Genomic DNA, 23,624 nt, shown 5'->3' with positions numbered 1-23,624 from the left:
GGACACAAGTAATGATTGCAGGAATGATTTTTTAATAGCATTTTCTCCTTTTTGCTCCGCAGGAGCCCTGTGATGTTTTAAAAATGTATTTTGATTAATTTATTGTGTTACCCTGTGCATGCACACTTTGGTGGTACTTTAATACCAAATAAAGTATTCCTCTTACTACTACTGACACAGGCCATACCTACCACTCCTGACGCCACTGAACTGACTGAGGGCGAGGAAGTCCTCAACCAACCGGTACATAAGCAGTAGCACACCCTACATCCTACTTTTCTCCCTCCCTCCCTCTAAATAAACAATGCCTCAGCTGTTTTACTGCAGACAGCCTGCTGTCCTTAGCATTGAACTGCCTGGTGTATCTTCTCCCCCTCCTCCTCCATGAACGGTAGGTCAACAACCCAACACTCATTAACACCAGTGCCCTTGATCATGACGGACCTTAGGTTACAGCATGAATGTAGACGTATTGGTAAAAAGCAATAATATTTCGAGTGGATGTTGTTTTTATAGAGTGGGCTAGATTGCCCTTTTTATGGGGGTGTGAATGAGGCTGGCAGAGGAATGTCTGGATAGGGCTGCTTTTGGATGAGGAATTTCAAATGGGTCCAAAAATGCTAATGAGAGGGATACCTGCACAGGACTTCTTTAAAATGTGGGTCAGAGTGTGAACTTCATGTGGGCCCTGTAGAGGGTCTTATGCCTTGCGGGGTAAACAGGTGCTTTCTGGATTCAAGAGGAAGTCTGGGAGGACTATGAGAGTAGAGGCTAGATGTGCCATCAAGAGTGGGTTAGGAATGGTTCTTTGAGATAGGGGATACGTATGAGGCTATGGATGTGGTTGTTGTAGTAAGTTTATCTATATATCAGTCCGATAAAGTGGTCTGAATGGAGCTTCAAGAGAAGGTCTAGCTTGTGCTTCCTAAGGAAGAGTCTTGGATCAGGGTCAGGGAGACATTAGAGCAAGTCTACACAATTACTTAGGGTGTCAACTGATGGGAACATGATAATTACCTATCACAGAGGCTCACATTTTCTGTTTCTGACTAGTATCATGAATTGTGCTAAGATTGTGTGACTGTGCACAAAAGACGACCATATAATGAATCGTTAATTGCAGCCCATGTAGACTATGAAGTGTTCCTGAGAGCTAGAAGGTAGTGGCCCAAATGGTTGATCTGCTACTGGTATTGTTTGCTTTGTGTAGTTTCTGCAAGTAGTAGTTTCTGTCAGTAGTGGGGCATTTCAGAAAGGAAGGTATCATTTTTGTATGGGGCAAAGGCTCCAACGGTGGAAACCAAGCATTATTTACTCAGCTGCTGGTAACATACCCACCATCTTTCCTATACCATCTACAAAAAGAATAATATTATCCTTGGTTTAGCCTATTCACAAGGCAGATGGGACTCAAATACATATCTTTACATTTCCGCCAAAGATTAGTTGTCTAATAAAACATATTGTTTCATGGTCTTTATATGAATGAGAGTTCTGACAGTACCTTACTAAGTGACTTTAAGGTGAGGTTGTGTACCTACAGTTGTAGAAATAGGGATATAATTCTCTAATGAAGACTTTCCAAATACCTCTTTTTATGTCTAAGTTTTTTATAGAAATTCTTTTTCATCAAAGCTACCGCTCAGTTGAAGAAGTCTTTACTACTTATCTATTTGAATGGAACTGGACATTATGTAGTACTATATCACTGTTCGATGTACACCCTTAGCCACTCATTTGACCACATAGATCCATAGTGATGAATCAGATTTTGCAGTTATGCTTATAGCAGTGGTAGGAAGTGCTGCATGTGGATAATAGGGCACTGTTTCTTGGTGTATATACAAACTGTTCTCCTTGATAGACCTGTCAGCCTTAGACTGCACATCCCCCAAAGATTTTGCCTTCCTTCTCAATTGTTGCTGGTTTTTTGGGGGGGGGCTTTAGCACTCTGCACACATTTCCACTGCTAACCAGAGCTAAAGCGCAAGTGCTCACTCCTTAAATCATGGGAACATTGGCTTATACCCAATTGGCACATTAAATTTACTTGTAAGTCTCTTGTAAAGTGGTAACACATACCAAGGCCTTGTAAATTAATTGCTAGCAGTGGGCCTGCAGCACTGATTGTGCCATCCATTTAGGTACCCCTTTCAAACATGTCTCAGGCCTGCCACTTCAGCCTGTGTGTGAAGTGTTAAACTACCATGTCAACCTGGCAACATAAACCTTTTGCCAGGCATAAACCTTCCTTTTAATGCATATAAGTCAATCTTGAGTAGGCCCTGAATAGCCCAGAGGGCAGAGGGCAGTGTATTTAGAAAATGTAGGACACATCTTTTAAGTTTTATACATCCTGGTAGTGAAAAACTTCTAAATTAGCTTTTCACTACTGCAAGGCCTACCTCTCCCATATGATAAAATTAGTGTTGGCTAATTACATGTATGAAGCTGGTATTTCCAAATGGGAACAGAAAACTAATTCATGTTTGCTGTCTTTTGAATTGTAATGAAAACCCTCTCTTATAACAAAGTCAGATTTTTTATTACAATTTTGAAGATGACACTTTTGGAAGGTTGACATTTTCCTGACTTAGCTGTTTGGTGCCAGCAGCATGTCTCTGGGTCACATGCCTGACTGTAGTTGACAGTTGGGTGTTGTGTATTCCTCTTAGGACAGCCCTACAAAATAAGAGTATAGGTGTGCCTGGATGGGCTATCTCTGACAGGATGACAAACAATGATGTATTACGATTTATAACACCCATTAATGAGACTAATGGTTTGAAGGATGAAGAATGCAAATTATGCGGGTGATGGGTAATAATTAATATGCAATAAAGATATGATTGCACTGTGGACCAGCATGAACTGTATGCATTACACATAATGCAAGGTAAACAAAGAGCTGAGCATGTTAATGACTGATGCCATTGTGATAACTTATGCACCAGTTTATTATGAAAATGAACAGTGACCATTCTAACACCATAAGATCTTGTTGTCCATGACTAATTTGGAGAGGATGAATGGTGGGAGGGTCCACGGGATGCTCGCACTGCTGGGGGGAGTGGTTATGAACTTCAATTTGTTTACTGTTTGAGGACGCCTGCATTTGTGTTTTCACCTTAGATGTTCTTTCAAGAGTTACACTTGGCCTTTAGGTCTCCTAAAAGATTAAAAACATTCCTTCAAGGCACTTAGGAACATTAAACCATCTGTGCTATCCAGTGAGATATAGAAATTACAGTATAGACAATAACCACTCAATTTGTCAGCACAGTGAGGGAAGTTTATTATGATTGTGCAGCATAAGGTGTTGTTTTGACAGTTTTGTCCACAAGTGCTGATGTTGCCTTGATCTTATTTGCGATTTCTACTTATGTTGCTGGAGCTGAACAACTGCACCCACTACAGCGTCCATGTCTGCAAGAAAAAAAACATATCGAGGTTACATATTTTTTCATAACAGTTTTCCAGGCCCAATATAACATCACATACAACACATTTGAGTACACCTAATGCAAAGTACCTTAAAAATGCTTTAGATGAGAGGCAGAAAAGCAGTATGTTACGACCTGATTACTTACCTCTAATCTTCAACCAAAGTATTACCTTCCTTTGGCCGCACGGGCCAGAGGTGAAGGAGGTGGAGGTAGATATTTGTAGCTCTGTGATGAGGAGGAAAAGGACTCAGAAAAAATAATGCTACATTTGTTTTCCCTCATGATCTTTCTTCCTCGTCCTTATTCTTGGTCTCTGAGGAAACACTCACCCAATCAGTTTCATTTGTGGTCATGGTGAAAAATACATTCACTGTAAATGCATGGGTTCCAATATTTAATAAAAAAACCCACAAAGCTAAACACAGTGAAAGAGTTAAGAAAAGGTTCTCTATCATGGGCACTTCTGATGACTTATAAGGAAAAGTGAAATATACCCCATGGCACTTGCCACAGCAAACCTCTATTAAAGCACCTCTGGACTGTTGCTGTTGGAGGATGCATGAGAGAACATTGAGGAGTAAAATACAAAGGGTCAAAAAGTTATGGCCAAAATATCGAGAAGGTAAGTGCATACAGGAAAGAATAGATTTACTTTTCTTAATACCACATCCATGTAAAAGGTATACAGATGTTGAGGTAGGTAAAGTAAGCCTATGTTCACCTATAGAAAATTACCTTCACAATATTTTTGCCTTAATTATTTTGACCCAGTGATAATCTCGTGGAAAACCACTAATGGCACTCCCCTCTAGTTACTCATATGCATATTTGCTGGTGGGAGAGTGTTAGCTTTAGAGTGGTCTTCTCCAACATGTTGCCTGCCTGCATCCTTCCATTTTTCTGACCTCATTTTTGCTGGTTTTAAGACTGTGTGCCCTTTACCACTGAAATGCTTGTGCTCTCTCCCCTAAACATGGTAATATTGTTCCATCCCTAATTGGCATAATTAATTTTTTTATAAGTTCCTAGTAAAGTGTCCTACACGTGCTCAGGGCCTGTAAATTAAATGCTGCTAGTGGGCCTTCAGCAGTGTCTGTGCCACCCACATAGGTAGCCCCTCAACCATGTCTCAGGCCTGCCACTGCAGAGCCTGTGTGTGCCGTTTACACTGCAACATGGACCTGGCATGTAAACCCTCTTGTTATGCCAAAACCTACCCTTTTTTATACATATGGCATACCTAAGGCAGGTCTTGTATAACCTGGAGGGCAGGGAGCAATGTATTTAAAAGGACATGTACATTTAAGTTTTATATGTCTTGGTATTGAAAAACTACCAATTTTGTTATTCACTACTGTAAGGCCTATCTCTCCCATAGAATAACATTGGGATTGCTTTATTTCATCTTTTGAGTGCAATTCTCATTTGTGGAGCGATAGACATTTCAAGTTTGTTGCCACTGTTCTCACAATTTTAATTTACAACTAATGGTGAAGTTAGATTTTTTATAACATTTTAGCAAATGCCACTTTTAGAAGGTTATTATTTACTTGTTTAGCCATTTGATGCCAGCTGCCTGTCTCTGTTCAGTCTGTGTTGGGTGTCAGCTGGTCTTTGTGTATTCCCTCTAGGCAGCAATATACAAAGGGTTCTTAGGTGTGACTTCTGGATTTTCCTGAGAGAATGGAAGGCAGGGGCTGAACACAGCACACCCTTACACCTGACAAACTGTGTCTTGCCTAGATACAAAGGGCTGCATGCCCTCCTGTGGTGAGTCTGGAGCCAGGGCATAAAAAGTGGACCTCTGTGGACTTCAACAATTTCTTTGAAGCCTCCCCCACTTTAAAGGCACAAATGGGTATAAGTACTGGACCTATATCATAATAAATATTGCCTCCTAAGTTAAGGCTCACTGCTCTGTGCTAAGCTATGAGAGGGTGAGAAAAGCATAATCTAGGTTGTGTAGTGACTAACCCTGTGAAGGACCGAGGTTCCTACTTGGACAGGATGTATACCTCTGCCAAACAGAAACCCAATTTCTAACCGAGAGTCATCCACTGGTAAAATGCAAGCAGATTAGATGTATGTCTCTGACAGGCTGTACCAAAAAAGATAAATAATGAATGTGCCCATTCCACTCACAAACTCCTCTCTTGCTACACTGCGGAGCGTACTATTTTGACTTATATAGGCAGATGAACCGTCCCAAATTTGTTTGACTGTCTTGATCCTCCGGTACAAACTTGGTAGATTCAGTTCCCCACATTTCCATTGGTATTTTCTGTATGCACAGCGCCAGTTTGTCTATCACTGGTATCACTCTGACACATACATCCCTAAAACATTCCTGGAAAAAATCTAGTGGCCCCAATACCCCTGCAGGTGTTTCTCATATCAGGCTAACCATTAGACCCTAAAAATATAACTCTCTACACCACAAGCTGGGCGTGGCAAATGATTGTTTGAATCCTCAACTGAGACATACTCCGTTCTCCTGCAATACAGCTGCTCAATAACCTGTGGCTTCCCATTACCCAAGAAAAACTGGTCCAATGCACAATTGCTGATCTTGCCCTTCACAAGTCCACAGACCGGTTCCAAGACAGCCCTGCATTTTCCAGACGCTTTTCGTCTTGAGTGGAGCTCTGGCCTCCTTTATGCCTTTCTCCCATACCACTCCTGTCAAGCTTAGGAGATCTAACTCTTCAGTGCCCAGTCCGGAGCCACAATAATTACTTGTGCCCTGTCACTCCTAATTTTCTTGACACTTTTGGACAGGAGTGGTATGAGCTAAAAGGCAGAAAGGAGGCTTGAGCTCCACTCGAGACTAAAAGTGAAGCCGAGCGAGAGTTGCCTTGGAAACTTCAATGCACAAAACTGCTGATTTGCATGTTCTTGACGAAGGAAAAACAGATTCAACCAAGGCGCTCCCCACTGCTGAAACTGTTCTTGCACCACCTCTGGATGGATACCCCACATGTGATTTGCTGGACACTGACTGATGAGTTCATTCACCCTGGCATGCAGAGAAACGGCCAGGTGTTGAACCACCAGGGCTATGCCCTGTTATTCCAGCCAAGTCCAAAGGCATGGGGCCTCCTGACAGAGGGACCATGACCCCACTCGCCTTGTTTATGGCAGTACTACATGGCAGTGGTGTTGCCCATGAACACCTGAACTAGCCTTCCCTTGAGAGATGGTAAGAAGGTTTTTAGTACAAATTGGATCACCTGAAAATACAACAAGTTAATGTGGAGCCCAGCTTCCTTCGGAGACTAGAGTCTTCTGAACGCCAACGCTTCCAAATGGCCACCCTATCCGAGAAGTGACGCACCTGTCACTACTCTGAGATCTGTTTGGGAAAGGTAGAGTGTGCTGTCTCTAACCCAATTGCAGTTTGTCAACCACCACTGCAGATCTTTCGCAGTTCCCTCCAAAATGCATGTGACCCAGCAGCCTCAGAGTTAATCTCACCTAAATCTAGGCTTAAGACTGAAACATCGGTATCAAGCCTGAATATCATGGACTCGCAGACCGGGAGGATAGGCCCGAAAATGCATCATGTCCAAAACAACACTGATGAAAGGGAGCATCTGAGAGGGTGCCAGGTGTGACTTTGGCACATTGATAGTGAATCCCAGTGAATGCAAGAGGCTCACCATAGTCTGGAGGTGGGAGATGACCTCCTGGGGTGAGCCCGCTTTTAACAACCACTCGTCTAGATAGGGGAAGACGGGAACCCCTGAGTTACATATATGAGTTGCGACCACCGCCATCACCTTGGTGAATACCTGAGGGGCACTGGTGAGGTCAAAGGGGAGCACGGCAAACTGAAAGTGCTCGTGACCCACCATAAATTGCCTGAAGGCACACAGGGAGGGTCAGTCCACCCAAATATGCTCACATGGTGTCATAAAATTCTTTTAACTGGGCCGGTGTTGCTCCTGCCCTGAAAAGTGAGGGAACCACAGAGCTGACCCAGGCACTCGCACTGTGGAGTGGGGGCCTCGTACGCCGAGACTCCTCCATCTCGTCGGGTGGTGGATGAAGCGAACCCGAAGCATGCTTCGACTTCTTGTGTTTCTTATAGTGCTTCTTACCTCACCACTTTGAACATTTCGAATGGTAGGATGAAGATTTTAATCCCCCGGAGTGGTGCTTGGACCATCCTCTCGAATGAGACCAGAAGCAGAATCAAGATCTCTGAGGAGATGTCTGAATCACCGGACGCCAGGCCGCATGCAGCTTTAAGGACCGGTCCCTAAAACTGATATTGTCCGGAGCACGACTTTGGGTCACTGTAGTGCTTCAAGCACCAAAGGCACACGAGATGGGGGTCCATAACCAACATGGTGCGGAGACAGGAGCCACACAGTTTAAACCCTGAGGTCTTTTTGGACATCTTAAATAACCAAAAAATCAACAAAAAATCTGTCAAAACATGACGGGGGAAGCTCTCTTCAATGGATCTGTACTGACTGGTGCGGAAAGAAAATAACTGACTTCAGCGCGCTAAGGGGAGCCTATATAGACAGCGCAGGCATCACAAAGACAAACTCGACACTATACGACATCACGTAAAGTCGACCGACACCACCTACTGGCTCGCAGGGATACTGTTAAGAAAAATCTTCTGGATCCAAACTGATGCCAGGAATTTCACAGGTAAGAAATCTGCGGGCTAGATGTCTTTATTAGATTTAGGGAAGTCTGGAGGAAAAAGAGGAGTGAGATACAGTGGAAGGGGTGGGGAACAGAGAGAGTTGAGGTAAAGAAAGGGAACTGTGAGTGATAGATCTAGAGGTAGGCACAGAGAATGACAAAACACAAAGATATGAGACATCAGTGGACAGAGATGAAGTTGAGTAAGGTATATTGGGCATGTTGCGAATGCAGTGAGGTCGGCAAATGTGAGAAACAGAGATGAGATTAAGATGGAGGATATGGACACATAGAGTTGTAGAAAAGAAGAAATGAGGTGAAATAAGGCGAGCAAAATGATCAAAAAAGGTTTTCAGTTTGATTGTCATAGGGTTAAGGCTGGGATGCTGGGCCTGCACGCTAAGGGACAGATTTTCCATCACTTTGAGCCAGTACAAACTCACAAAAAATGACAGAAACTGGTGCAAAGTTTTATTTGGATTTACTTTCCTTTCCAACGAAAAACTTGATTTGCTTGTTCCAAAATAATTTAGCAATGATCAGACACTGGAAGCCAGAAAAACCTTCTTGCCAACCAGGTTGAAGGACAAGGCAATGGAATGAGGAGTAACATGAACTGGAGGAAACATGGAGTCAACAAAGTCTAGTGGGCGAGCAACCATTCGGGAACAATTGTGACATTGATGGACTAACCATGGAAGTCCCTTTTAGAGTGAAGAGCAGGATAAGACTAAGGGCCCCATTGGGATGGCAGGCGGATCGCCCCCGCCAGACCGGCAGTAGCCACCGCCGGCCTGGCGGGGGCGATCCTCCCGCAATTCATGCCGGAATGACTCCCACCGTATTTTTATGGCTGGGGGTCCGCTGTGGACAGAAAGTCCGTCTGCCGCTTTTACGCCCTGGTCGCCTTGTGACCGGGCGGAAAAGGGTTCTCTATGGTGGAGGTGTCTATCAGACACCGCCAGCCATGTTAGTATGGGCATTTTCCAATGCCTTTGCTGCCACGGAAAGGCATGCAGAGTCTGCTTTGGGGGCCCGTTGTGGGCCCCCAGGTACTCCGGGGCAGTGGGGGGTGCACCTATGGTACCTATGGCACCTATGGTACCCCCCAGCATTTCAAAGAACAACGTTGAAGGCACCTCGCGGTGTCTGTCACATTGTGGTTTGAAATGCACTACTTGTATTTTTACAATGCGGGCGGTGCTTTCAGCACAGATCGTCACAATGTTAAAAATACAGAATGCGCCAGTCACTGTGAGGGGCGCATCCTAATGTCCCCCAAGGGACCCCCGCCCTTATGGCGGGCGGTCCCTTTCTACTATGGGATGGCGGGCGGTCAAAGTCCGCCCGCCATCCTAATGGGGGCCTTAATTTCCAATTTTCAAAAGGAATCCACCACCGTGGGTTATGAAGATAAGTGAGTAAATGAGTGAGAAAACATGTGCATGGTGAATCAACATTGATTAATTACAAGGAATTGATACTAAGCCCTGTAAGAGAAAAATATTCATTATTATCTGCTGAGGAAGGAATTTTCTTTAAGAAAATCGCCTTCTGAGGCAGATACTTGTAATTTTGAGTGGCAGCGAGGATGCCATTGTGTCTTCGCTACACAGCTGCAGTGTAGACCTGGCCACAGAAATAGCCCAACTCAGCTGCGAGTGAAGAGATACAGCCAAGGAAACTACTGAGGCACACCAGCATGCTGACTGCAGGTAAGGTTTTTTTACATAACATAACATGTGCATTTGTAAAGCACATGTCAATGTAGAAGAGTATCTTAGTGCTGAATACCAGATGTGTATTGCTACCCAACTTAATGGTACTCTTTTTATTAACCTCAGAAGGATGAAAGGCTGAGTGGAACCACCAGGATTAGAACCTGCGGCCATAAGATCAAACACTGGTCCCTACAGAAGACACATTATTCTACTAAGCCCCTAAATTGGCCAGGCTGTATACCTAGATGTAAAACATTGGGTTAAAGGTTGAGGGGGTGAAACTCTACTCCAGCAGAACCTGCTATCATTGTCAAAGTGAAGTCACAAGCAAACCCTAAATTAACCTTTGCTCAACACTCAGGTAGCTTGGCACAAAGCCAATGTGGCCACGTGTGAAATATTTGTTAAACACTTCACACGGTAACAAAAGGAAAACACACCACAAAAAGTATACCAGATTAGCACATCAGTATTCATTTTAATAAATAAAACAAGACAAAAAAAAGACAAAAATACAATAAATAGATCCAGACACATGCAACTTTAAATATGTAAGTGAAAATAGCACCACAAATCACAAAACACTCACTCTGAATATCTGGTTGAACCAGACTGGGATAAGGTCAAAAGTTAGGGGCAACCGCAATGGAGCACGTGCTGGCTACAGGGACTCAGTTAGGCCAGCTGAACAAGAGTACCTTAAATCCTTAAACTCCTGCACCAAGGATGTGGTGTGAAGGTAAGGCAATGTGTTAGTCCTAGGGAACTAGAGGCTGATGACTTGGTATCAAAACTGTTTTGGAAATGAAAATGTAAAACGCTCTGACACCCTACTCAGGGTCATATTCGCACTATATAAAATGCCAAATAAATAAATAAATAAAATGTAAGGCCCTGCTTCATTGTCGACAAGGTAAGCCTGCGATATGAAGTCCTGTGTCAAAGATACGCTTCTCACTGATGATTCCAAAGAGACAGCTGAGCTTGCAATGCAAAGTCCTGCGTTGTCATTAAGGCTGCAGTTGATGGAAAGTTTGCCATGCAGGGCCTGCTTCAGTTCCAATGGGTTACAGAAACAGGGGTTATACCCAAATACAGTCACTGGGACCTGGGTGAATATGTAGTACAGGAGAAGAGGGTCCCAGAACGGAAAAAGTTAGAAGGAGTATACAAACTTAATAATTGGAGACATAAATCCTGAAATGATAACAACATTGTTTTTATTCACAATGTGTGCGTGCATTTCGTCACTTAGTATCAATAATAGGCAAAGATTCAACGTATTTTGTCCCCCTAAAGGGCAAGGGTAGGGAAGATGGTAGTGTAGGAAGGAGTGTAGGGTAAACAAAAAAGTGACATAGCAATGGTCAAACGACCTTAATATACAATGCAATAGTTAACTCCTTCAGCGCGGCGCGAATTTTCGCTCTCTGCTGAAGGTTCTAAAGAGCCTACCGGCTCATGACGGAACGTTTCCGTCATGAGCACAGCTCAACCGACACTCATGACGGAACCGTTCCGTCATGAGCATGGAAGGGGTTAAATCAACAGAATATAGACCAATGGTTCAAGTTCATTTTATGTACATCATGCTTCCGAAATAAAATACAATCAATGATATATATGGGAGGAATCTGAACAGAATGAGGCTGTATACTTTTTGACCCACGGATAATTTCAGGTAATACATGGTACCTTGCTAGAGGGTCTTCTTCAGGATGGGGGTGGGGGCGTGTTACCTAAACAGAAGGTTGATGATTAGATTAACATCGGTCAAAACGATCTACTTTACTCTAAAAACAACAATGGTTGAAAAGGTAAATTACCATGTGGTGTAGAGTACTCTAGTCATGGTAAAAGGTATCTCATGAATGGATGAGGAACATCGTAGCGTGTTGGTGCTACCGAGGGAACAAGAGATGATTAATTGAAAACGCATCATAGTCAGACGCGAGAAGGCAATTAAGTCGCTATAGCACTAAATGGCAAACTTACAAAATGACTCAAGGTTATGAGTATTTCAATAGGCGGTGGACTCGGCGTCTTACGGTCTGAGTGGTGTAATTCTCTGTGGCAGACAGAATCGTGTACAGTTAGCCTCGAAAGGACTTGGAATACAAAAGAGAATAAGAGAATGGAATAGGAGTGGGACATGCACTCACAATTACTGCTTACGGAATGTGCTTCAAAGATCCCGCCAACAGATCGTTAAGCTAAAAAACAGAAAAACAGAAGGCCTGTGCGGCATTATAAACCTGGTCCCAATAGTTGCCATATACTTTAAAGCAGTGGTGCAGCGAGCCTGCGCTCTGTTTCCTGAATTGCTGAGTCGAAAGGAATATCACATGAATCCCGCCGAATAACCGATCAGGAATCTGAAAAGACCGGAATGCCCAGGGGCCAACAAAACATCAGAGGCTGATCTCCGTGAGTTTGTATGGCAAGTTAGCACAGTGGCATGCGTGGCGTGTGTAAGTTTACCTTTCAATCGGGACAAATCCTCCGAAGACGCGGTCCACAGTGGCGGCCGGCCAAGGGCTAAAGCTGAGTATCTAGGCAACCTGGGTCACGTGACCCGGAAGTGGGCCTGATCAGCCGGTAGTAATGGAAGAAAGACTCACATTGTGGAACCCAGCTCCGGAGCTGGGTACACGTTGCTAAGTTACGTGGGACACAATTAGAGCGCATACGAACAGTAAAGTACAAAATATGGCAATGTAAGCTCAATCGTAATGCGTGGCCAGAGAGTCCATGTAAATAGGAAAAAAAACAAAAAAAAACATTAATGTAACCAATTAATATGACAGTATGTTATATACAGATACTTCTCGTGTCTGACTATGATGCGTTTTCAATTAATTATCTCTTGTTCCCTCGGTAGCACCAACACGCTACGATGTTCCTCTTCCATTCATGAGATACCTTTGACCATGACTAGAGTACTCTACACCTCATGGTAATTTACCTTTTCAACCATTGTTGTTTTTAGAGTAAAGTAGATCGTTTTGACCGATGTTAATCTAATCATCAACCTTCTGTTTAGGTAACACGCCCCCACCCCCATCCTGATGAAGACCCCCTAGCAAGGCACCACCTATTACCTGCAATTATCCGTGGGTCGAAACGTCGACAGCCTCATTATGTTCAGCTTCCTCCCATATATATCATTGATTGTATTTTATTTCGGAAGCATGATGTTCATATAATGAACTTAAACCATTAGTCTATATTCTGTTGATTTAACTATTGCATTGTATACTGAGGTCGTTTGACCATTGCTATGTCACTTTTTTGATTACCCTACACTCCTTCCTACACTACCACCTTCCCTACCCTTTCCCTTTAGGGTCACAAAATACGTTCAATCTTTGCCTGTTATTAATACTATTTGAGGAAATGCACTCACACATTGTGATTAAAAACAATGTTGTTATCATTTTAGGATTTATGTATCCAATTATTAAGTTTGTATACTCATTCTAACTTTTTCCATTCTGGGACCCTCTTCTCCTGTACTTCAGTTCCAATGGGGCCGCAGGATGCAAGGTAGATGGGGAGTCCCTGCGCTGGAAGAATCTTCACAGCAGAGATGATGTGTTGGATCTGCTGAATCCACAGATGTGTTGGAGAATACCTTCAGGCCCTCTTCCATGTTTCCACTATTGGGGTGGCACCACTTGGCAGGGAAGGACTCACAGTTGCAGAGTCCAGGTGCTGGTTAGAAGAGACTGGCCCTTGGAATCCCTCTGACGGTCCTGGATACAGGTTACAGGTACAGTCCTCTTACTCGAGCAAGAGGGAGAGAGGTCAGTACAGTAGGCAGCAGTCATTAAAGGCAGTCCTTTCATCAGCGCAGCAGTTGTTCATTCTGGCAGATTCTTCCACAGGTCCAGAAGTGTACTGAGGAGTTGGTGTCTCAGGTGTAGTATTTATACCTGTTCACATCCAAGTGGAAGAAGCTTCTTGATGTTTGCCTGCAAAGTGCCCAGGTTTACTGCCTTTCGTGTCCAGATTCTAGAAAGTGGGTATGCAATCCTTTGTGTGAAGGCAGGAAACATCCTAATCAGGTGTAGATTGGGCTATGCCTACCTTTTTGGTCCCATCCTGCCAGTGATGGCCCATCCAGGCACCCCTAAGCACTCTATTTTGCATAGCTGTCTAGGGGTAATACATAATGACCAACTGGCAAGTATACCCAGTCATGTGGCCCAAAAATAGGCAGCAGCCACTATACAGCAGTCAGGAAATGCCAACTTTCTAAAAGGGGCTTTTTTAAATTGTAACCAAAAATCTGACATTATCGTTGAAGACGATTTTTAATGAGCTATTTACCTGTTCCCATTCGGAATTTACAGCTTATTAAATGTACTAACGTAACTCCAATGTTATCCTTTCGGAGAGGTAGGCCTTGCGATATTGAAAAACAAATGTGAGAATCTTTCACTATCCAGACATTTAAAACTTAAAAGTATATACATTATGTTGTGAGGATTGAAAGGGACAAACACAAATGCCCCCATTTTACATTTCCATGTTTAAAGTTGACATCTTTTTAGGCGATTGGCTTTAACATTGTTTTGCCTGTATGTGCCAGTGTGCTCAGAGAGTGTTTTGCTTACAAAGGCCTATTATCACATCACTGTACATCTTGTCCAAGTTCTGGGTATACTGAGCATACCACCCTTGCATTTGTTGTCCATTAGGAGACATCTCTGGATCATTGACAGAATATCAACAACAACAATTTCGACCTACAAAAATATCAGGACATAAATATTGTTGTCAAAAATATCAACCTCCTAGCTTCATAATGGGTAAGTACAAAAATATTGAAACATATATATATATATATAAATATCAATGTATAACATTTTGATTTTTTATATGTATAAAAATAATGTAAAATAGATTAAATAATAAATATAATACATTTAATGTAGAAATTTAAACATACATATATACAATGTAATATATGTATATTTAAGTAAATACAATGAAAAAATCGTAATTTTAATTATTATGAAAATGTTATAAATATATTAAAAATTATAATAAATATATATACATACACCTGCAACATAAAAATTGATTAAAACATTTTGTACAATATAAATTAAAATATTAAAATATTTGATATTTTTTAAACCTATATTTTGCACTACATTGAGGGCAACAGTAGAAAAAGTGTTGCAGAGCGGAGGTGTAAAAATTACTATTCCCACTCCAGCAAGTGCAACAGTAGAGATAGTGTTGGATAACAGTAAAGTAAAAATTACTATTCCCACTCCAGCGAATGCAACTGTAGGGAAAGTGCTGGATAGCGGATAGGTAAAAAATACTATTCCCACTCCTGCTAATGTAGAAGTAGAGAAAGTGTTGGTTAGCGAAGGATTGAAAAATACTATTTCAACTCCAGCGAGTGCAACAGTAGCGAAAGTGTTGGATGTCGGAAAGGTAAAAATTTGTATTCCCACTCCAGTGAATACAATAGTAGGGAAAGTGTTGGATAGCGGAGTGGAAACATTTACTATTCCCACTACAATGAGTTCAACAGTGGGAAAGTGTTGGGTAGGTCAGGGGTAAAAATTACTATTCCTACTTCAACGAGTGCAAGAGTAGGGAATGTGTTGGATAGCAGAGGAGAAAACGATTACAATTCCCACTGCAGCTAGTGCAACAGTAGTGAAAGCTTTGGATAGCGTAGGGGATAAAATTAATATTCCCACTCCAGAAAGTGCAACAGTAGGGAAAGTGTTGGATAACGGAGGGGATGCAACTTACTATTCCCACTCTAGCTAGTGTAACAGTAGGGAAAGTGTTAGATAGCGGAGGGGATACAATTACTATTCCCACTTCACCGAGTGCAACAGTAGGGAAAGTAATGGATAGTGGAGGGGAAACAATTACTATACCCACTGAAGAAAATTAAAATTTAAAAACAAACAAAATATTAATTACAATACAAAACAGAAGAACCAAAGAATAAAACATATAGAAAAATATACATATTACAAAACATAGAAACATAATGTAATGTTACAAAAATCTAAAAATTACATACAAAGATTAATTTTAAACACAATTAAAATAATGAACAAATAATTTGCAATAGAAAAATATTCATAATCAAAAACATTAATTAATACATAAATATATTATTTTTTTACCTACACTATAACACCACACAATTTAAAAGACATAATAATTTTTTTTTAAAGTGTACCTCCAGGGGGGCGTGGCCAAGAGAGCCATCATGGCGGACACAGTCTGAGAGAGCTCCGTCCCTCCGATAGTGAATCCGATCATTTATCCTGGTTCCCCCTCGCCACGCTGAGTCCCTGAGGTGTGGAAAGGGCGAAGACAGCAGCGGCAGGCTCTGAGCTGCGTCCAGGCCGCCTGAGTGCAAGAGGAGCCATGGTGCGGACATCGGAGCGGTGAGGCCTGCATCTGAAGGTGCAGCCGGGGAGCACGAGTTTGGAGCACCCCGTCGATTGCTGTGGCTCGAAGCGGGCGGATCGGTGCAGGAGAGCTGGTGACCGGAGGGTGCCCTAGCTATCCGGGCCTCTGAGAGCGACTCCCGGCCCTGCTGCAGGTTCAAGGAAGGCTGACCCGGGAACTGTGGAGCAGACTTTGGCGGACGACCGGGGCATCGATTTTGGTGACCTTCCCCCTGGGAGCAGCCATGACGCTGGGGTGTACATCCTTCCAGCGACAGCGGGCCCTCTAGGGCCACAAGTAAGGCAGCTTATCTCCCTCCCCCCTTGGGCCGGGGTGTATGACGGGTGCCCCGGGGAGCTGCTGAATCTAGGGGGCAAGTGGCAACTGCTTCGGTGGCCAATTCGGGCCGCTGTGGTGCTGGGAGACAGACGAGGAGACCCCCCCCACGGGATCTGGGGTGCCTTACCATCTGCTGACCAAACGAGACAGCGGAGGGGGGTCCGGGCCCTCCTAGAAGGTGGTTGAAGTGGGGGCGATATCCAGCGGACAGACAGGCATCCAGCGGGCCCCGTTAATACGTGCCAGGCCCCTCCTGGGACCTGAACTTGTTCACTGGCCGCTGTCCCGGGAGGTCGAGGAACATGTGTACTCTGGTCTGTGGCTTTGCGGCCCCCGGGGTGAGATGAGACAGCTGAGCCCCTGAGGACCGGCACATAGCGACGAGGGACACATCTGGAGGCAGGAGGGATACACACAGCAGTCGCCACCCTGAAAGGCGGTCCGGCAGGGGGGGCAGAAACCTAGATAGCAGACGTGAAAAGTGCACTGAAGGGTGAGGGCTGTGAAGCCAGTCTTGAGGCCGGGGCCGGTAAGAGCGGCGGAGCACCGAGGCCCAGATATTTGCAGCAGGCGGTTCCCTAGACGGCCCCGCACATGTAACCCTTGGGACCCACAGGCATGACCACGATCAGGGGACAGTGGCGATACCCCATCCACACCGCTCCCTCTTCTGCACCGGAACGGACTTCCAGGAGCGGGAGCCGCAGGCCTTGGAACGAGTATCGATGGCCACAGATCAACATGACCAGAGGGGGGACAGGTGGAGGGTCGTCGAAACAGGGGCCCATGGACAAATACGCGGGGCCGAGCGGGGGCGCTGGCGCCTCCGGTCGCCAGCAGGCACCGGGACTAGACAATGCAGCATTGATGGAGGTGATTACCCAATCGCGGGATATGCTGGATGCGAAGATCGGAGCAGTGGGGTCAGATGTAACGCTCTTGCGCCAGGACTTGCGTAACGCAGTGGCCCGCATCACAGAGGCCGAGAGCAGGATATCGGGGGTGGAGGACGATGTGGTGATCCTGAAGCGGAAGGTGGCCAGCATGGAGGGGATCCAAAAAGGACTAGCTCTGCGGGTTGAGGACGCGGAAGGACGGGCCCGACGAAACAACCTCAGATTCGTGGGGTTTCCGGAGGGTTGTGAGAAGGCAACATGGAGCGATTCTTGACCCAGTGGCTGGAGAGCTGGCTCCCGCCGAATTCCCTATCCAAATGTTTTGTCATCGAGGGGGCACACAGGGCCCTATTGCCGAAGCCACCAATAGGAGCTCGCCCCCGGCCGGTAATATCCAAACTGCTCAATAATCACGATCGGTATGCCATCCTGCGACAGGCACGAGCAGCGGAGTCCCCCATCTGTGACAATCAGAAGATCCTGATCTTTCTGGACTATACTAGGCAGGTGCAGCAACAGCAGCAATCCTTTACAGCAGCCAAGGCACGCTTGCGTGAACTTAAACTTCCATATGCACTGCTGTACCCGGCCCGCCTTTGAGTGGTCCCTCAATCCCGTACATTGTTCTTTAACACTCCTGAGGAACTGTTCAACTGGACGGACGAGACAGTCAAAGTGAGGGTGCATACACCGCCGGGCTGCGACTCTGATTCTTCATCCAATGGGGCACCGACACTGACCCCCCGAAGGTCACGCAGCAAAAGTAACTGGCGATCAAGGTCTAGGAGACGCTCTGAATCTGGAGACGCAACGAATAGGACAGTGGCGGCTCCTGATCCTCCAACGGCGGCTCCGTGATGGACGATCATATACGAGTCTGAACAAGGACGCATGACTTCATGGGTGACACTTGTGGGGCTAGAGTACAGGCTCCCGAGCCCATCTACAGCTGCCGGGGCTGTCGGTCAGAGCCCGTAGAGCTATGTTCATTGTGCTTAAGAGGGGCGACGGTGGGTGGGGGGACGAAATTAAGGGCGGACTTGTTCCCTGAGTTAAGAGGAGTTAGTCTCTTGGGGAGGGGGGTGGTGGGGTGTTTGGGCAGGTAGTTGATGGGCATCCATTGGGATAGTGAGTCTTCGGCCTCCCGTTGGGGGTCGGCGACATCCCATACCGCGACAGGTACTTCAACGCTGCTGAGGAATGGGGGTGAACAAAGAAAAACCAAAAGGGATGAAGGACGGAGTGTTGACAATACAAACATTCACCCCCAGTCAACTGATCTTAGTTTAATCCATCACCGTTCTTTAGCTCACTCAGCCACCACAGTTCAGACATGGCCATATGCAAATCAGTCTGACCCTGTGCCTCATGGGAACAGTCCAGCCCGAACTGCCAAGCCATGTCTTCCCTGGACTGGATTCAAGCTTCCCAGGACCTGTTTCTGGCATTACACCCGTCGTCAGCTGGGCTTGCTTGAATCCAGTGGCAAAGTAAGCAAGGGAATCTCGTCTGAGCATACCCTGCCAACTTAGGGCGAACAAAGAAAAACCAAAGGGGATGATGGACGGAGTGTTGACAAAACAAACACTCACCCCCAGTCAACTGATCTGGGTTTAATCCATCACCGTTCTTTAGCTCACTCCGCCACCCCAGTTCAGACATGGCCATATGCAAATCAGTCTGACCCTGTGCCCGAACTGCCAAGCCATGTCTTCCCTGGACTGGAATCAAGCTTCCCTTGCTTACTTGGCCACTGGATTCAACATAGCCTGGCTGATGAGGATTATGAATCTGAAACCGGTCCCAGGATGGTTGTTTCCGTCCAGGGAAGACATGGCTTGGCAGTTCAGGCTGGACTGTTCCCATGAGGCACAGGGTCAGACTGATTTGCATATGGCCATGTCTGAACTAGGGTGGCTGAGTGAGCTAAAGAATGGTGATGTATTAAACCCAAATCAGTTGACTGGGGGTGAGTGTTTGATTTGCTCAAACGCTCCGTCCATCACCCCCTTTTGTTTCGCTTTGTTCGCCCTAAGTTGGCAGGGTATGCTCAGACGTGAGGCCCTTGCTCACTTGGCCACTGGATTCAAGATAGCCTGGCTGATGAGGATTATGAATCCGAAACCGGTCCCAGGATGCTTGTTTCCGGTCCAGGGAAGACATGGCTTGGCAGTTCGGGCTGGACTGTTCCCATGAGGCACAGGGTCAGACTGATTTGCATATAGCCATGTCTGAACTGGGGTGACTGAGTGAGCTAAAGAATGGTGATGGATTAAACCCAGATCAGTTGACTGGGGTTGAATGTTTGATTTGCTCAAATGCTCCTTACATCATCCCCTTTTTTTGTTTCTCGAGGTATGGGGGTGGGCGGGTGTTGGGGAGTGGGGGTAGGAGAGGGGGTGGGGTGGGGCTGGGAGGGCAGGAGCGCATGGTCTTCTGATGGTCTGTTTCAGTGCATATGTGGTGCGAGTTGGGTAGTTGATTGGAAATTCAGCTTCCAGGTCCCATGATGGCAGAGACCCAGGGTAGAACACCGGGGACGAAGGGCTCCCTTAGAATCATCAGCTGGAATGTCCGGGGAATCCTTGACAAGATTAAATGGGGAGCGGTGTTGCGACAGGGGAAAAAGGCTGGGCCAGATGTGCTACTACTCCAAGAGACTCATCTACTGGGCACAAAGATGCCATGCTTACAGCGATTTAGCTTTACTCAAGTATTTCATGCTAGGTTTGTGAGGGGCTCGAGGGGGGTGGCTGTACTTATTCATCGTAGGGTCCAGTATGTTCCTTCGGCCCAGTGGCTGGATGCCCAGGGAAGGTATGCTATCATCCAAGGGGCAGTAGGTGAGGAGACTAAAGTGTTGGGGAGTGTCTATGCCCCGCCTCCGCTGCAAAGGCCCCTCATATAGAAGCTGCTTGGTATCTATGCTGAATTACCTGAGGTCCTACAAGTAATGGGGGGACTGGAATGACGTCATGGATAGTCGGAGGGATAGATACTGTCCTGGGGGAGGGGGGGCTCCGGTCCCACCACTAAACTTCAAAGAATGGCACGAGGCCTGAACTGGGTGGACACCTGGCGGCTCCTCCACGGCGACTCGAGAGGGTACACCTACGTCTCGGCAGTTCATAAGTCCTTTTCTAGACTGGACTACTTGTTTGTGCTGGGGGAGGTGTGCAATAGAGTGGAGGCGGCTGAGATTCTGCCACGAGGCCTGTCAGATCACTCCCCTGTCTTGGTGAACATAGGCCTACATGGGGACAGGAAGCCATTCCGATGGAGTCTCTCCGCTTGGCACTTGCAACAACCGGGATATCAGAAGCACATGGACAAGGCCATCGCCAACTTCCTAGTAGATAATGTAGGGTCAGTGGATGAGGTGAGCACAGTTTGGGAATCAATGAAGCCGACGCTCAGGGGTGTGGATATAGGGTGGTGTGTGGGGCGCGGAAAAAGCGGAGGGAAGATATGGTTCGGGTGGAGGCTAATATTCGGGTGCTAGAGTCCCAAGGAAGCGAAGATGGGGGGGACGGTGATCGGCCAGCTCCTGCATACGCATCCATGCAGATGGAAGAAGCCAAATCGATATGGTTGGCTACGGGTAGCCGGGTCTATCAGTGGGGCGATAAATCAGGGAAGATGTTGCACAGACTCTGCCAGGGCGCGTATCAGGTGCACACTCTACCCGGGATTATTGATACAACCGGGGAGTTGGCAGAGGGGTTCGCTTCCTATTACGCTGATCTCTATGCCCCGCATGAAGTCCTCCCAGAGGGGGAAATTGACAGGTTTCTGGCCAATATGCCGATGTCCACAGTGTCAGAGGAGGTAAGGGACCACCTGGAGCTCCCTCTTACAGAGGAAGAGCTGGGCACAGCCTTGGCTGAACTCAACACAGGCAAGGCACCAGGGCCGAATGGATTCCCCATTGAGTTCTTTAAGAGATACCACCTTCAACTTGGGGACCACTATAGGGCTGAAGTGGAAGAAGCTAGGGAGAGAGGTAGCCTTCCCTCGGACTGGCGGCACACTGAAGTAGTAGTCTTTCATAAGCCGGGCTGGCCCCCTGAGCAATATGCCTCCTACAGCCCGATTTCCCTGTTAAATGTGGAAGCGAAAGTCCTGGCTAAGGCATTGGCCAAACGGCTATTGCCATATATCTCGGAGTTGGTCCATCCGGACCAGGCGGGCTTCATGCCCCAGAGAGCAACCAGACACAACATCCGCCAGGCGCATGTAGCGGTGGCTGCAGTGCGGAAAGCCGATGTACCGGCGGCGCTCCTCCTGGCAAATATGGATAGGGACTCCCTTAGTTGGATATATTTATTGCCCTCCTGACGTGATTGAATCTGAGACCTCGATTTTTGTCATATGTGCAGCTATTGTATTCGGGCTTGACGGCCTCGGTCAGGGTGGCAGGCACTGCCTCCACTAACTTTCGCATTCAAAGGGGCACCCGACAGGGATGTCCCCTTTCTCCCTATCTATTCGTGCTGGCCATGGAGCCCTTCTCTCTGTGGGTGAGTATGGATGCGCAGCTGAGGGGGTTCGAGTGGGACAATGGCCCGTACAAATGTCCGAAAGGATAGCGCTCTACGTGGATGATGTCCTTTTCTTTCTTACGGACATCGGGAGGTCAGGCCCCCGCATAATGGAAATTATGCAGATTTTTGGGGAGGTGTCCGGCCTTCATATCAATCATCGCAAGTCTACGATATGGGTTCTGGGGGGTCGTGACATGTCAGTGACATGGGCGTCCGAGCTCCAAAGAGCGACGGGGGGCATAAAACATTTAGGCATTTTCGTGATGGAGGTTCCGGGGATAGTGTGGGAAAGGAACGTGCTGCCGGTGTGGGAACGGACCAAGACAGACATCAAGCTATGGTCCCGAATGCCGCTGACTATCTTTGGGAGGTCCACGATTTTCAAAATGGTGGCCCTCCCTAGGTTGCTCTATCAATTACAAAATCATCCCTACCCAATCCCTCCACAGTGGTTCCGGCAGGTTAATGCAGCACTGGGAGAATTCCTATGGGCGGGGGGTGCCATACGGGTCGCGGTGCGCACATGTTTCCTGTCCACTTATTGTGGTGGACTGGCGACGTCGGACCTCCAGTCCTATTATCAAGCATCGCACCTGCTAGTCCTGAATGATTGGTGGTACGGAGACAGGAGGGATCCGGCACATGCGGTGGAGCTGCACCTTATGGGGTCTACTGAACTACACACCCTCTTGTATAACACGCGTATAATTTGCTGCCACCAAGTACACAGCTAGTATTTCACATTTGAAGGCAGGCGCTATGGCGCATGGGATGGTGGAACAAGTTGACGGCAGAAACCCCTCTTTGGCATAATGGCAGATTCCTGGAATTGGCAGCACTCCAAGTATTTGGGGGGTGGGATGCTATAGGAATTTCAACGGTGGGGGATGTTGTGTCAGGCACGACTCTCAAGTCTTTTCAAGATCTAAGTCAGGAGTAAGATATGCCCCACACTCAATTCTTCCGCTACTTACAATTCCGCCACGCCATTTCCCCGTGTTTAGAAGGTCTGGACTCACTTCCTGTGTTCAGCCCCATCGAGGCCAAAGTATTTATGGGGGAGCTGGGGCCTGAAAAGATATCCAATATTTACCAAACTCTTGCGACGCACTGCTCCACATCCCTGCGGAAACTGCAGGATGTCTGGGAGACAGATGTGGGGGCTCTGGATGAGGATGACTGAAGAGAGGCGTTGGAGGGGCCATGAGGAGCGGCTATTTCAGTACGTCTTTGCTTGATTCAATTCAATTATTTACATAGAGCATATTTCAACAGACACCGGCTATGGGGAGCGGGGCTTATAGCGTCCCCGGAGTGATTGAGGTGTGGCCAAGAAGCGGGGATATTTATTCACGCAGTGTGGGAATGCCGAGTGCTTGCAAGATTCTGGAGTGGAGTGTGGGACTGCCTGGCGGAGGTGCTGGGGTGGGACCTCCCTCGTACACCATGGTTGGGACTCTTGCATGTCATGGAGGGGATTGGTGGAAACTTGTATAAGAGGCACCTGCTCTTGTTGGGCCTAACGCTGGCCAAGAGATATGTCGCGAAAGCATGGAAGGACACGTGGGCTCCAGCGTT

The 23,624-nt window shown here is 46.4% G+C and overlaps 1 long non-coding RNA gene across 1 annotated transcript in view; it reads right to left on the bottom strand.

Annotated features, from left to right (window-relative positions):
• Positions 1-3,291: 3,291 nt before the first annotated feature.
• Positions 3,292-23,624, bottom strand: part of LOC147727777 (uncharacterized) — a 157,101-nt gene continuing 136,768 nt past the window's right edge. Inside the window, exon 3 of the long non-coding RNA XR_015309509.1 lies at positions 3,292-3,426. This is a non-coding gene — a long non-coding RNA (uncharacterized LOC147727777). The remainder of the gene's footprint in view (positions 3,427-23,624) is intronic.

The sequence above is a fragment of the Lissotriton vulgaris genome, chromosome 3_1, assembly GCF_964263255.1.
Source record: "Lissotriton vulgaris chromosome 3_1, aLisVul1.2, whole genome shotgun sequence".
Taxonomy (NCBI): domain Eukaryota; kingdom Metazoa; phylum Chordata; class Amphibia; order Caudata; family Salamandridae; genus Lissotriton; species Lissotriton vulgaris.
This window is presented reverse-complemented; position numbering and strand designations above follow the sequence as displayed.